This window comes from Schistocerca americana, chromosome 4, assembly GCF_021461395.2.
Source record: "Schistocerca americana isolate TAMUIC-IGC-003095 chromosome 4, iqSchAmer2.1, whole genome shotgun sequence".
NCBI classification, from domain to species: Eukaryota; Metazoa; Arthropoda; class Insecta; order Orthoptera; family Acrididae; genus Schistocerca; species Schistocerca americana.
Genome location: NC_060122.1, coordinates 591,069,452 through 591,086,215, shown reverse-complemented (window position 1 = coordinate 591,086,215; position 16,764 = coordinate 591,069,452).

The following is a 16,764-nucleotide window of genomic DNA, read 5'->3' as shown; positions in this document are numbered from 1 at the left end:
TCCACGTGATTGTTGGGGCCTACATGTATCTTATCAGGACACACAGTTTACTAACAACGCGATCACCAAGACAATTCCAAATAAGTGACAAAATCTTCTATATAAAATATGGACAGTAATAGTAGAACCTTAACAGAAAATTTTTTAAATAATACGCCAGACCAAAGAATTAACAGAAATGGAGATCCAATTAAGGCAGTATTAATACATGGTCATCTGATGAACGATCACTGTCTATGTAATCTCCGTAGCGTTAGTGCCTGTTCTACCTCCAGTCAGTGCCCAGTCAGCCGCACAGCGGACAGACTTAAAGGCAAACTTGCACTGGCCCTTGGGAAGTCCTGTATGCCAGACACCGCAAACATCACACGCCGCTGTGACTGTCCGTGCTCTCTCCGAACAGCTAGTAACTCCCGGGGCTCCGAGACTATACCAGGTGGCCCTTCAAGAGCGCTCTCGAGCTGTCAGCCACCAACCGCCACTCGGCTCCGCAGGTGCACTCTTCAACTCCAGGCTGCTCCACCACTCCCCAACAGACTCAAGACTGACTTCCCGGAATCAGGACAATACCAAATGCCTCATCGCCCAATGCTTTCGGCGCATCTTTCCGTATGTTGTCAGCCTGCAACGGCCCAAGGACCCGGTTCCAAGCTCGAGAGTTCCGCTGCTCATAGCAGTTCACCAGGAACGTACCATCTTAAAAGCAAGACAACATCTCATGGTTTGCCTTTAGTTCATTAGAAACTGTTCTTCTTCACTGTCAGCCAGCAGCCGTCCATCGTCTTTCCAGGCGTTGGCTCCACCTTCCGGCTGGTGCGCCACAGAACACCAAAATATAAGAAATGCAAGGCCCGCATTACGATGCGGAAACATAACGACAACAGGGTTCCAAGTGCCCTGACAGAGGGCTTTCAATATGACAAATATTGCGCGAAAACCTGTATTTTGTACGCGATTTAGATAACAACATTTTTCACTTGTACTTTGTTGGGGGGGGGGGGGGGGGGGGCTCAGAACCAGCATTAAATTGCGCGCCGGGAACTAAGCTTTTTGTGACCTTACAAAGTAATATATTCTAAAAATCTTAATCAAAAACCAAGATTAACGTCTTGTAGATGGGATTCACAGTGATGTATATTTTTTAAATGATATCGTGGTTACCTTTTTGACTGTAAAATTATTTCTTTGTAAAACCCAACATTACAGTTTTGGCAGCATGGCCATTAACAAGTGGAAACAATAGCGCTTTTTGTCACTTGAAAACCTAAGAATCGTCTGACATGAAATGACACAGAAACTAGTTACATCGCATTGGGTTCGCTATTGCAACTTCTTGTGCGGATTGCACACTTTGAATTGCATTATAAATAAGTTTCTTGTATTCTGCTTGAATTTTACTCGCATTGTTAATACTGGGTAGAGCAAATGATTCTTTTTTTTCATATAAAACACTATCTTGTTTTCTAACATGGGGCGGCCTGAGTGGCCGTGCGGTTCTAGGCGCTTCAGTCTGGAACCGAGCGACCGCTACGGTCGCAGGTTCGAATCCTGCCTCGGGCATGAATGTGTGTGATGTCCTTAGGTTAGTTAGGTTTAATTAGTTCTAAGTTCTAGGCGACTGATGAACTCAGAAGTAAAGTCGCATAGTGCTCAGAGCCCATTGTTTTCTAACATGGCATTCTGTTGACTCATATATTTTGTACCTGATTACGAATCCGTCTACGAACTGCTCGATGTAAATGCCTTGTAAGTATATTATTCGTATTCTACTTCATTTTTGTTCGCAAATGAACACAGTTCGTACGCCACGATCGCAGTGTTGACACTTCTATTGTTGCAAGATGATCGGTTTCAATACGCTTATGCTGTCATCGTCTGATCTTACGGGCACTTGTTATAAAATTTCCATTTTACGTTACGTGAAGTCAGAGCAGAAAAGGCAATCCCCACGTATACACCTCTCGATACAAATCCAGTTGATAAACTCCACACAGTTGATGAAATGCGATAAAATGCTCACAGTTAACAACTGTTTGCATTTTATCAACTGTATCTTTATCAAGACATGTATACGTGAGGTGTGCCTTTTGTGCTTTGACTTCAGGTAATGTAAAATGGCAATTTTATGACAAGTGCCATAAGATCAGATGATGGCAGCATAAGCCTGTTGAAACCGGTCACCTTGTAACACTGGAAGTGTCAACACTGCGATCGCGGCGTACGAAGTGTTCTCATTTCAAATCATACCGATTGCCGCACAGCCCAGCATGTGTACATTAGTTTTGTTCACATCTATTTTCCGCAATTTCTCCCATTTAATGGACAACTCTATGTTAGCAGTTTTTGACAGAATTGGTACTCAACTTTATTACATCTCGTCACGAAGCGAGTATGTGAATGCTGTTGCTGCTTGCCAGTGTGCTGTGATATCACAGCAACATGAGAGCAGCTAGACTTGAGGATGTTTACGGGCTGCCAGTCCATTGCTGTTCTTAGGAACTTGTTTAAGTCAGTTACGCCTTTGTCAAGTCTATACCCACGTCACATGGATTACATCTCAGCGGTCACAGAAAAGTCACCTTGGACACACGCTCATCACCTTCCTACATTGACACGCATCCGACCTTACTCGTCTGAACGCCGCTAATTTCCAAGTGGGGTTGGAGCCTTCATTCATACAAGATGAGTGCATTACAAGGCGCTATTCCTAGGTCTGAATGTTTCCTGGATGTCTCAGGTAAAAGCTCTCCAGTGCTTCTCCTACCAAACATAATAACGTAGGTTAGAGGCTATTGTTGCCTGTAAGATCTTGACTCATGCGGAACTCAAAACTGTTGCTCATCTTCTTGTACCCCACGGCTGAAATCTGTGTTTGGGTTCATAGTTCTCATTGCTTCCCTCATCAGCACTTTTACTCTTACCATCAGTATCATTTGTTACAAACGGACGAATTACCGTTAATGCTCTTCCACAGAAAAAGACGTTGAATGATATTTTTCTGTAACAAATTAATGTTCTGCAGTCAGCACAATGACTGAGGATTTGCTTAAAACCTGGAAAGAATGAAGCGTTCGCGTTGAAATGGTTGAAAAATACATAAATCTTAACCAAAAGAAATTTTATATTCTCTCTGATATCGAAATATTTCATGAAATCGCTTCTTGCGTCTTTGTTGGGCTTCGAATGTTTCCGCGTACCAAGAAATTCACTTCAACAATTGCGCGCCAAGCAGAAAAGGAAAACTGTATATCGCGCCTGGTTTCTGTATCACTGTCAACCCATAACGCTGGTGATTGACTATCAGTCGTTTTTATGCTCCCGTGCAACTACTAAACCAGTTCCCCCGAATACAATCGGCATTTAAGGGGCACTATGGTATTTTCCGAGCTCAGAAAAGTGTCCACTTGTCCCAAATGGGTAGCGGACGTGGTACACATCCACAGCTGTTATACTATAAAGTCGGCAGAAGGGCCACCAAAATGGAAGCTATTCAGACGTGCGTTACGGGAGTAAGGGCTGGGATAACTAGGAGATTCGCCGAAATACGACCTCTGCCGAGCACTGAACGATCGATTACTTGCAGTAGCCCATTGTGCGCCATGTTCTCGAATAGTGGTCCATACGATTCATCGAATGCCATTGTGAGGTGATCTGTGAAACTGACGATCATATTTATTTATTTTTAATTCCTTGTTTAAGATATGGAGTACTCGATTTGTTCGTAAGTTCAAGAATTATGTTTTTAAATAGTGTCTAAACTATTCTCTATAAGCAAATTATAAAGAAACCAGACAGTTAATTTGTTTCGTCGTAATCCAAATAAACATGTGTCAAAGAACCCGATTTTCTGGAATTCTGTAGAATTACTATTTTATGTTGTTTGCAACAAACGAATATGAAAGTTAGTTCGTCTTGCAAATGATTTTGTACCTTTTTCCTGCGTTGGCACAGATGTAAGTGTAACGTATTCCTTTTTTGCTAGCGGTAATTCACCTATTTATTATATTTAGCCGTGTGTATATATTCCCGAATCAGTTACCTTCCTCATTTTCCTTATCATGAACATTATTTTCATTGTACGAGTATTTTTATGGTTTACGAGTATGTCGCTTGAGTGCATGCAGTTGTAAGCAGATTGTTCGATGATGAAACGACCGAACAGTAGTAATGTTCTGTAGTTAACTCTTCGTTAATCGAAGACAGAAGCCCCCTTCCCCTCCCCTCCCCCCCCCCCCCATCGAGATTCATTTGCCGATAGTTCTTTATCTTACGTTACTTTCTGTGTAAGATTTGTTCTGAACTAGTGGGTCACACATCATCGAAGAGTAACGTCACCGAACATACTCACTATCCTGATGTGCTCCATTTCTTAATAATAGCTTTCATTTTTCAGAATTATCAGTTTACTTGTACTTCACAGTGCTTCCACGGAAAAGAAATTTCCCCTTCGTCATTGGAATGTGCTTTCTTGTCGCGATAATTAACTTAAGTGAAGTTTTATATCACTCGTAATAGTTTGTATTGTCGCTTATTGAGAAGAATTTCATTGAAATGTCTCAATATACAAGAAAGCCACGTTTCAAAGTCTGCATTGCATCTTGTGTCTCGATCGCTTAGTTTTATTTTTCAAAAAATTTCCGACATTTTGAGGGAACTCAAACATGAGTATAAAATATTAATTCACATGTCTTCTCCGCAACTGTTTATAAACGAAAAATACTTTTTCGGAATATAACACATTCAATGAGCCTCGCATTTTTTCCTTATTAATTGCTATCCCACTTTTAATCGTGATAATTTACGCATTTCTCGCAGTGGAAACAACTTACTTACGAAGAGTGCTAGATAGTACTTGAGTAGTACTTTCTTTCAGCAACAGAGTTCTGGTGTGTGGGTCGTGAAAAAAAATCAAACCATACATAACGATCCAGTTTTTCATACTGGCATGAAAGCACTCCTGTGTCGCATACAGGTACTCCGGATCTTTGCAACGCGCACGGTTTCACTATGCAAATTATCCGCACAATTGCAGGCGGATAAACTGACAATCAGGAGACCCACGCCAAACATATCCAGCCACTGCTATATTACTGAAATACCTATTGAAACTTGGCCGCGAAAGGCAAAGGTCCAGAGTTCGAGTCTCGGTACGGCACACAGTTTTAATCTGCCAGGAAGTTTCAAAACCAGGGCACACTTCGCTGTAGAGTGAAAATTTCATCCTGGAAATTGAAATATCTAGTTTCATATGAGGACTGGCAGCGTTACTGGGGCCCAGGAGACAAGGTTAAACAATCACAGCCCTACGGATCCCCAGCCCGCAGCAGTCAGACAGTACCCGGAGAAATTTCAAGAGCCGACGACGTACATTCATTGACGCCCTCAGAAATTTATCTAAGAGAGGAAAGGTTCTCAAACTGCCATTTTTTATGTGACCGATTAGATGACTCTGAGAACGTGCTGTACCCTGGAACTACATCTGACAGACAGAACAAAAACGTGATGTATGTCAAACGACTGACAGTTTCAACTAAATAATTTTTTGAGTTAGATTATCTTGATACTTAAAAAGCTGCAAGATGCTGCTCCAGGCGGGTGTAAAAATGAATGTGAGCAGCGGAAAATACTGAATGCGAAAACGAAGATTTGGCCCTGTCTGACTACCCCCTGAAACAGCTCTTAGGATCTGTTGATGGTGATATTATTTCCTCCTTCTTGTTCTTTGACAACAAAGAATATAAATGAATGATTAAGGGAACTAGTAATTACAAAAGATAAATGTTGTTTCTGCTTATACATTTACTGTAGATTAATACTCCTTTACATATCACAAACGATTATATATCAAGGTCCAATGGACATAAAAAGATACAAATGAATTTCCTAACCAATATTAATGGTCAACTGCCCAAATCTCCCCTTTTTATGCATACGCGATCTAATATAAATAACACGAGATAACTAACATCATCTAGGTACCAAATACTAGAAGACGCTACTTTCAAAAAATGGTTCAAATGGCTCTGAGCACTATGGGACTTAACAGCTATGGACATCAGTCCCCTAGAACTTAGAACTACTTAAACCTGACTAACCTAAGGACATCACACAACACCCAGTCATCACGAGGCACAGAAAATCCCTGGCCCCGCTGCTTTCAAAGATGATCTACGGTGGTGTGCAACCTCAGTGGAAATAAGGTTACGTGATTACAGCCATTTAACTTTATAGCCCTAATAAGCTGAAGCGATTAGCAATATCACCCTATGTACTGCGCTTGATGCGTTGGCGTGATGGTTCTCGTACACGTTTATGACGATGGAAGAACTCCAACCACAAAATACAAAAAAACAAAAAATCCCTCATTCAAACACTAGGACGGCGGAAGGCGGTCCTCTGACTAGTATAATCTAATACTGTCTTCTCCTCTCTGTGTTCTACAGACGAGAAACGTGAACTCGCAGCCACAAGGACGGAATTCTAATAACGTCTCAATGCGCACTCAACGACGACCCCCTACAGCCCAGAACCGTACAAGCACCTAACCGTCCACTAACTATAAAATCTCCTGACAGCAAAGACAACGAGACCGTCTGTACCAACAAAAGCTGAACATACATACATAGATTAATCCTTGTTCGATAGATTATGAATCCGACATTTCGTAATGATGTGGAACGTGTCACTTTAACGTAAGTTTTCTTTCCACAAAATAATTAATTAATTAATTAATTTTTTTACACTTACTGCTTCATATCTAAGAATTCATCTAGGGAGGAGTTGTCATTCAGAAATTCTTTTAATATGTTTTTAAATGTTGGTTGGCTATCTGTCAGACTTTTAATACGATTTGGCAAATGACCAAAGATTTTTGTGGCAGCATAACTCACCCCTTTCAGCGCCAAAGTGAGATTTAATCCAGAGTAGTGAATATCATCCTTTCTTCTAGTGTTGTAGCTATGCACTTCGTTGATATTTTTGAATTGGGATGGGTTGTTAATGACAAATTTCATAAGTGAATATATGTATTGCGAAGGTACTGTGAATATCCCGAGTTCCTCAAATAAATGTCTGCAAGGTGATCTTGGGTGGGCTCCAGCTATTATTCTGATTACAAGCTTTTGTGCAATGAATACTTTCTCTCTTAATGACGAATTGCCCCAAAATATGATGCCATATGAAAGCAGTGAATGAAAATAGGCATAGTAGGCTAATTTACTGGTATGTCTATCACAAAAATCTGCGATAACTCTAATAGCATAAGTAGCTCAACCTAACCGTTTCAGCAGATCATCGATGTGTTTCTTCCAATTCAATTTCTCATCAATGCACACACCTAGAAATTTTGAGTATTCTACCTTAGCGACATACTTCAGTTCATAGTCTATATTTATCAATGGTGTTATGCCATTAACTGTACAGAATTGTATAAACTGTGTTTTCTCCAAATTGAGTGAGAGACCATCTGCAGAAAACCACTTAATAATTTTCTGAACGACATTATTTGCAATTTCCTCAGCTGATTCTTGCTTCTTGGGTGTGATTACTATACTTGTATCATCAGCAAAAAGAGCTAACTTTGCGTCTTCATGAATATAGAGTGGCAAGTCGTTAATATGTATTAAGAACAAAAGGGACCCACAACTGAACCCTGTGGGACACCATTCTTGATACCTCCCCAGATAGAGGACCCTGCTGGTTTTTGTAGACTATCTGTACTGTTAATATCAACCTTCTGCATTCTTCCAGTTAAGTATGAATTACACCATTTGTGCACTGTCCCACTCATACCACAATACTTAAGCTTATTTAGAAGAATCTCATGATTCACACAATCAAAAGCCTGATACTGAGCGGCCGTCAAACACGGGTGCTCAAAACAGAAGACCTCTTTCTGTCCACTGCTGGCTTCCCAACAAAGATCGGCTCCCCTCCCTCATAAGTGCAGAAGGAGAAGCATATTCTTGAAACCACGGAATATTCTCCCTCTCTACAGATTCTTCCAAACGCCGACCAACCATATTTTAGTCTTTTGTCGTGCAGTGTGGAAAGTCTGCAAGGAAATACCTATTCCCATTAATAAGGAATTCATGCAATGTTATGCTTCTCAGAGTAAAAATCCTCGGAAATGACCCAGCCTGCGTGATTTCCGAGGCAACGCTACCTCGATCTTCTCTGTCGCGTCCAAGATTTTCAGAGTTTCCAAAGTATTATCCGGTTATCCTTCCATCATCGCTACAACACCGGCCGGCCGCCGTTCTATTGTGCTTCAGAGCTCAGATGCCCCGACCGTCCGTCTTGGGCTACTTCCTGCAGGACCAGTACACCTCTGCGGGCTTTTCCGCTCTGGGCCTGAGTTACGCCTGCCGTTTCGTTTCCACTGGCGTTCCAACCTCTGCTACTATAAGCTATCATTCATTTCCGTTTTCATATTGAAGACAATACATCACCTTTCATGCAAGAAACATTAACAAATATTTTCAAGTTGTATGTGACAATGTCAGTCTTCTTTAAGTATTAATATACACGATGTACAACCTTCAAATGATATATATGATGCTATCTCTTTGATTTAATTACTTGACAAAATGATTATTTGCACCGTATCCAACGAAATAAGGTATAAAACAATGCCTAGATATCTTCACTTATCGGCAATTCGGACATCATTGTATGTTAATGATGTTCTACTAGCTGCTGAAGATAAGAACGGTCTTCAACGACAAGTCCAAACAAGGAAGAGCAGTCTTGAACACTCCAGACTATAGCTCAATATAAATAAAAGTGAATACCTGTAAACAGGTGCAAATAATATAGACACAATCAATGTCGCCGATATTTATCTTCCAAATACAAACGCCTTGAAATACCTTGGCTCATAAATTGCAGCTTACGGCCCACTCAATCCTAAAATCAGAAGCCGTGAAATTGTGGACAGAGACTGATGTTCTTCATCATAAGATCCTGGACGGACTAAAGTCTAAAATACAGGGTGTACAAAAAGTCCGGGAACACTTTCAATTATTTTTTGCACAAGAACCAAACATTGAACAGATATCATGCATATGTCATTTTGAAGAGAAACCGTGAAAGTTTGTTTTCATGTATACCGCCACAGCGTAGTTTGGTAATTTACAGATAGTAGGCGCTAGTCGCAAACATGGTGAGTTCAGGTGCGGAACGAGCTTACAGTAAGCGTACGGTAAAAAGCCACCAACAAGGAACACCATACATGTTTCTAAACATCCGTTGAAGAGCTGCAGCATACTTGTTATTGTCGAACTCAAACACACAGAAAGCTCGCTACCCAAATGAACTCGCCATGTTTGCGACTAGTGCTGACTATCGGCAAATTAGCAAACTACACTGTGGCGGTATACATGAAAAAACAAACTTTCAGTTTTTCCCTTCAAAATGTCATATGTACGATATCTGTGCAATGTTTGGTTCTTGTGGAATAAATAATTGAAAGTGTCCTGGACTTTATGTACACCCTGTATATCGTTCGCCGGCCGGAGTGGCCGAGCGGTTCTAGGCGCTACAGTCTGGAACCGCGCAACCGCTACGGTCGCAGGTTCGAATCCTGCCTCGGGCATGGATGTGTGTGATGTCCTTAGTTAGGTTTAAGTAGTTCTAAGTTCTAGGGGACTGATGACCTCAGAAGTTAAGTCCCATAATGCTCAGAGCCATTTGAACCATTTTTTTGTATATTGTTCTGCAATCCACGCAGTAGTCATGTCCGATACAGAATGTTGTCCCCCAACTAAAGAAGCAGAGCAGCGACCACCGACGGTTTCCTGGCCTGATACTTCATGATCACATTACCAGTAGCGAAATACTCAGGCGATACCGAGTAGTATCTATAGCTGAGAAGAAGAGGTGTAAGATGGCAAGAACTATGCCCCTTACATGAAGTCATTAAAGATCACCTAACTTACGTTGAGCGAACAGTAGGGCTGAACAAAAATGACTGACAAGGCACAATGCATCTTGTAGAGGGCATAGAATGGACGTATTGGAACAAGTAATGTGGGTGATGGTTATAAGGAATTCACACGACATGAAAACTTTGTGGAAACGCGTCGATTTATGGAGGCTAGTTTATCACAGGGAAGTATTCGAGTTGACCGTGGCCAGCTGGGGAGCGGCGAAGGGAAGCGACAATAGGCAGCTTAGGACGGCTCAAGCTCTGAGAAAGCGGTAATGGGACGCAGCCTCCAGCTGCCTTAAGGTGGGTGACAGTGAGTGGGTGGTTGACCCCATGCTGGTGTACTGGGAAGCAGATGGAGAACTTGTATGCCTGTTGATAAATGTCCGTCGTCCGGTGTTCAGTGAAACATGTGAGTAAGCCACGCAAAGCTACGGTGGAGCGGTCAACAGAGGCCAAAATATGCATGTTCGTGAGTATAGCAACTTCACGCTGAATTCATGATCCGCAGAGTCTGAAGTAAATCAGGTGAAGAGCGACAGAGTGAAATACGCTGGCCTCCAATGGGAAATTTTGTGGGAATTTGTTCACTTCCCAGAGCAGGTATTGGTTGGCGCTGGGAAGCGACGCGTAATTAACGCGACTTGCGCTGCAATTGGCGTAAGTGATTTTGGTGGAGTGGAAACAGAGGCGAAGAGCGGACTGGGAGAAGTCCCTGTAGAGGTCTTCCATTCCAGCTTGCCTAGGGTGCGGACGTGGCGTTCTTTACTCGGTTTGCCTGAGAGAGAGTGAGCATCTCTGCAGTTTAGGACTTAGCAAACGGAACGATTGAGCTTGGAGATAGAAAGTTTTCGTTCACCTATGTACTGAGCAAGATAGCTAGAAGTGAATAGACGAGCGCAGCCTTACAGCACCACGAGGGCGGCCGACGTCCGCATAACGACGCCGCCCCGCCATGCTGAATTCGGTGATATTGCGCCCGCTCTGGCCACTGATTAATCTGTTGGATCACGTTGGCAACGTTTCCACGACGGTTTCATGGGCCGTGTATTGTAGAATTCTTCTCGCACTTCGCATTACGCCTGGGTCAGTCGATAGGAACTACTTTTGATTTATCGCGCTTTACTCCACACAAACGCAATTTATTACCACTGCCTGTTAGGAGAGTAATGTAATGTGATGACTGAAGGTCGTGAGTTAAAATAAATCTGTGCTAATCGACTGAATCTGTTTTCAATCAAGTAGTTGAAATCCCAAGTCACTTTCTTAATTAATTTTATGTTCAACATTTGCATCTGGTGTTCAATAGCTGAATATAACATCAATGTGCACCCCTTTTTAATTAAAAGGGATCAATTCTGAATCAATTAATGTCAACACTGCCACCGCAGTTCAATCAGGAGTCACAGGGCCTTATTACTTTCTTTGCGTTATCCGACATTGCAGCAGTTTTGCACTCTCTGTTGATCTGTTAGTCAAATCCAGATAAGTGACGTGTGGGGTGTTACAGAGGGAAGCCATCGACAGTGGTAAGAACACTTACTTTGAACAGCCCATGACACAACAGCAAAACTCGAATTTTCGTGGAAAGTAAATTATAAAGGACCCAACGGGAGGCCGAGTCAACGTTTACTGCAACCAAGCACTACACCACAACAAATGGAGAGAGAGAGCCAAAAGAGCAGATCTCATTACACTTCTACCTATAACTACTGCAATACCAATAGCGATAGGAAACAACGAAATTTAACTTCTTGTTCTTATGCCCTGCAGTGGGAGTTTAATTTATTTGTGATTTGGAGATATACTTAGTGCGAGATTCAGTGCACATCGCACCCATCTCTGAAAGCTGCATTAGCTCTAACCCGACTAGAGACTGAGTGGAACCGAAGTTGAAGTGACAAATATGGGGCCATTCTATGCTGCATCAACTCTATCCCAGATTCCATCAATCATAATGGCTAATGAGTGGTAGCTTTCCAGTCCCCGGCAACCAAAGACCAACTTCTTTGACTGAGTGAGATATCTGACCAGGGACACAATCAGACATACCACGCAGTTGTAGGTTATATTGTTGAAAGTTAATGTCACAGGGACCTCGAATGTGCAGACACCGGACTTACCACGTAAGAAATACTAGGCCTGCCCGCATCTCGTGGTCGTGCGGTAGCGTTCTCGCTTCCCACGCCCGGGTTCCCGGGTTCGATTCCCGGCGGGGTCAGGGATTTTCTCTGCCTCGTGATGGCTGGGTGTTGTGTGCTGTCCTTAGGTTAGTTAGGTTTAATTAGTTCTAAGTTCTAGGCGACTGATGACCTCAGCAGTTGAGTCGCATAGTGCTCAGAGCCATTTGAGCCAATACTAGGCCTGGTGCCCATAGGTGATGGTATTTTGTACCCAATACCGCCTCATACGCGCAGAACAAGTATTTGGCCCGTATGACGATGACGAATGGAATCTGGCAACATTCGTTGTATTCGAAGCCTCCACAGACAAATAACTCCGTCACGATGCTTAACAGAACTGGGGCTAGTCTTAAAAGACGACTTGGTGACGCTTCCGGGCCAAGTATTGTTGTTGGGCACTAGACTCTCAGAGCGACTCTCTATGCTGCTGCGTAAATGGAAGCTGCAACAGTGTTCGCGGTGTTGACTGCCTGTGGTGCTCCAAGGTAGGACCGAATGAAGATCAGGGTTTAACATCTCGAGAGCAACGAGGTCATTAGAGATGGATGGTGCTCCAGAAGTCGTCGCACAGTCTATGTGGAATGGGGGTACCTTTGTTGCAACGAACAAGCAGATTTGTTCATTCAAGGTACGTGACGTGGCTAGGCGATTCTACACGGCCGAGTGAACAACCCAAGAGGAGTATTCAATAAGTAATGTAACATATTTCCTTTTCTGAAAGCAAATCGGTTTTATTCACGATTCTAAACCATTTTACTGCCCACCCTTTTGGCTACAAAACTTATGTTTCAACATAATCTCCTTTCAAAGCGACGAACTTACGCTATCATGCATTACTAGAATGGCCTGTAAGCCCACATGGTACCACTCTACTGGTCGACGTCGAAGCCAACGTCTTGCTCATCAATAACCTTCCCATCATCCACGTACTACTTCTCGTGGAATGCATTGGACCAAAGATATGGAAGTCGGAAGGTCCGAGTCCATGCTGTAGGGTGGATGAGGAACAACTGTCCAATGAAGTTTTGTGAGCTCTTCTCGAGTGCGGAGACTTGTGTGAGGCCTGGGTTTTCATGAAGAAGGAGAGGTTCTTTTTCATTAGCGTGGCGACGAACACGTGAAATCATTTCTTCAGTTTGCTGACGGTAGCACAATACACTTCAGAGTTGATCGTTGCACCATAACGGAGGACATCAAACAGAATAACGTCTTCAGAGTCCCAGAAGACAGTCATAATGACTCTACTGGCTGAGAGTGTAGCTTTGAACTTTTTCTTGGAAGGAGAGGTGGTATGGCGCCAATCCATAGGCTGCTATTTTGCTTCCGGTACGAAGTGTTGAACCATGTTTCATTGCCTGTACTGACGTTCAACAAAAATTTGTCATGATCAGCCTTGTAACACGCAGGCAATTATTCACAGGTCATCCTTCGTTGCTCTTTATGGTCTTCTGATAGGTGGTGAGGAACCAAAGGCCACACACCTTTGAGCACTGCAACTGGTGGACGAGTGTGTCAGCACTACCAACAAGAACGTCCAGTTTTGCAACGAAGTGATTGACTGCGATCCGTCGATCACCTCCAGTGAGAGTGTCCACACGTTCCAACATTGCAGCAATCACAGCAGTGTGCGGCCAGCCGGGACGCCGGAGATTGGACAGGTTTGCCGACCTTGTTGCGATGGTGACAGGCGCCTCGGCCAACGACTTATAGTGATTTCGTTCACTACCATGTCTCTCTAGACATTATGCAAGCGCCTATGAACATAAGCGATGCTCTGACTTTCCACCAAGAGAAGCTCAATGGTACCTCTCTGCTTGGAACGCATCTCCGTTAAGACACCATTTTGAAGGCTATGTGCAACGCCACCACTTATCATATCTTCATGAAACTATAGGGGCTCATGCGAGAAAATTTCAAGATGTCCCACAACAAGTCCCACATTTTTTCAACTAAAACTGGCTGAGAAAGGATTTGTTGTGTTACTTATTGAATGCCCCTCGCATTTATTCTCTCAGGCGCAACTGTCCGCAGCTCGTGATCTAATGGCTAGCATTGCTACCTTTGGATCACAGGGTCCTGGGTTCGATTCCCGGCCTGGTTTAGGATTTTATCTGCCCGAGGACTGGGTGTTTGTGTTGCCTTCATCATTTCATCATCATCATCATCATCATCATCATTATTCATGACAGTGGTTAGATTGGACTGCGTAAAGAATTGAACTGTGAAAAAAATGGGACTATTACACGGGCGCTGATGACCACGCAGTTGAGCGCCCAACAAACCAAACATCATCATCATCATCAGGCACACCTCGCTGGGGGGCTGTTGACATCCCGAATGGCGTTGAGTGTTGATCCTACTGAACTCAGCAATTACATATTCGCATGTTCACACGACGAATCCAAACAGTAATATCATGAAACAATAAAGTGAAGTCTCTAAGGGTCACACTCCTTCCACTGCCAAATTCCGACGTGTATTGATAGACGTTTCTCGTTTCTAAATGAAGTACAACATGAGCTTCAAATAAAAATTCAACGTGCAGACGCGTATCCTGAAACAGAAACCTACTGTTAGTCGTTCTTCATACGCAGAAAGTAGATGACGTTACTCCAGTTGACTGTACACCATTGCTATATCCAAGCACATACCACATTTCGTGCAAATGTACTCGTGGTTTTCCTATTTTAAGGACCGAGAGCGTAATTTTTTTCCGAGTATGTCCTACAGGTCCACGTCCTGCTTTTATAGGCACCACCGGCTCTAAGACAAGTGAACCACCGTGCGGGAGAGCAAGCAATCTGTGATCGGTCCCCGCGGAGCCCGGCCTGCGCTCTTGGCAGACGGCGTCCCGTGATTGATGAGCCCTTGGTCCTGGCGCGCCTTATGACGCCACCGTAAAGAGCCATGGCCCCCTCCCTCTCCCCCCCCCCCCCCCTCCAACCACTCAGCCCGCTTCTTGCCCCCTTAATCTATTTATCACGGCCACAGATGTCCGACACGCGTTAAGGGCCTGATGGGATATAAATGGGACTGGGGACGCGAATAATTGCGTTTCTCGTAAACTTGTTGATCGCGTGTTCGCAAGCCAGCAGCTCCCCTCCTCGCCACTTAATACCGCGGGAAACAAGACTCTGGGCTGTTCCTTCTCTGCCTCTGTCATCTTCTGCCACCATCGTCGAATTTGTCCTACGTCATTCCTTGTAAACACGTTTTGTTTACTTGGCGTCAAAGTCAAACAGACAAACGGAATGTTTCTTTTTTCCGATGTCTATAAACTAGTTCGTCGGTGTGCATCGCAGATACCTCTTCAGTGCAAGAATGAAGACAGGTGACACAACAGGTCAAGGACTGGAAGTTAAAATAGGAACACTACCACTCATTTCCTAATGCAGGTGGTAAAAGCACAATGCGAACAATAAAACCAACTGAAAAACTTTGAGTGAATGTTAGGGAACTTCCCTGCCATATTAAAATCGTGTGGCGGATGCAAACTCCAGATCTTTGCCTTCCCCTGGCAGCACTGACTTATGAGCCATCTGAGCAGCTGGAATAATCGTGCTTCCTGTTCCAGACACGTATAAAGGCTTATCTTTTCAGTGTGGTTCGAATCAACACAAAGCTTCACATTGTCTCCATTCATTTACTGAAATAATTTCGGTTCTGTGAACATTGCTTGAAAAGATATACAAACAGAATGTGAGATGTTTCTAAAATGAATAATACAATGAACATGTTTTAAAACAAAAAGACAAGTGTAGCATGATGATCCAGTACAACCGAAGTTCCAAAATGTCTGACTGTAATGACTGCATTCCTTTCAGGTAATCAACAAGACAGCGTGAAATTTACTGATCACGTTTCAAAACCCAAAATATTGAAGACTGCTCATGTTTTATAGAAGTTCTAAACTTAGCGTGGACTTCTATACGAGATTTTAGTAGTTCCCACAGCGAAATTCTGTCTCGAAATCCGCTAGAAAATTCAAAGAGATTCTTAGACGTATGGAAAAAATATCTTGCAAGCGTACAGAACTTCGCCACCTTTATAGTTTTAAATATGACTGTATTTGGAATAAGTGTAGTCGTTGGGATAAGGGTAGTTGTGCGAACAAAGAGAAAACATTTTAAAAAATGAACCAAACGACGTGAAACAATAATCCCGAAATTATGATATATCCCTGTATATACATTTCCAAGTAATATCGCTTGTACTTTCTAAATTGTGGAGCGTAATATTTACATTTACCTGTTGCTGAAAATACGTTTAATGAGAATTACGAGTATAAAATACAAAGACGTAAATGTTCGTTTCTTACCAATTAAATCACTGAAGGTACAGTAACCTCTATTTGTATTTTGAGATTTTAATTTCGCTTCGCACTTTATGAAAGAACTTTAGGACGTAGTAGCGATAAGTAAATAACAATTAAAGGCGACAATGACAAATATGTTTGTCGTTTAGAAAAGACAACTTGTACGACGGACAGAGATAATGGACTACCGTAGTGGTCATGATTATTATCTGTGACAATGCTGTATACAAATTATTCACTGAAATAGTAAAATTAGGCGCAAAACTGGTATGCAATGTCAGAAGCCGCTTAAAAAAATCTTTCTAATGATATCTCCCTGTACGATTATTTTGTGGTGA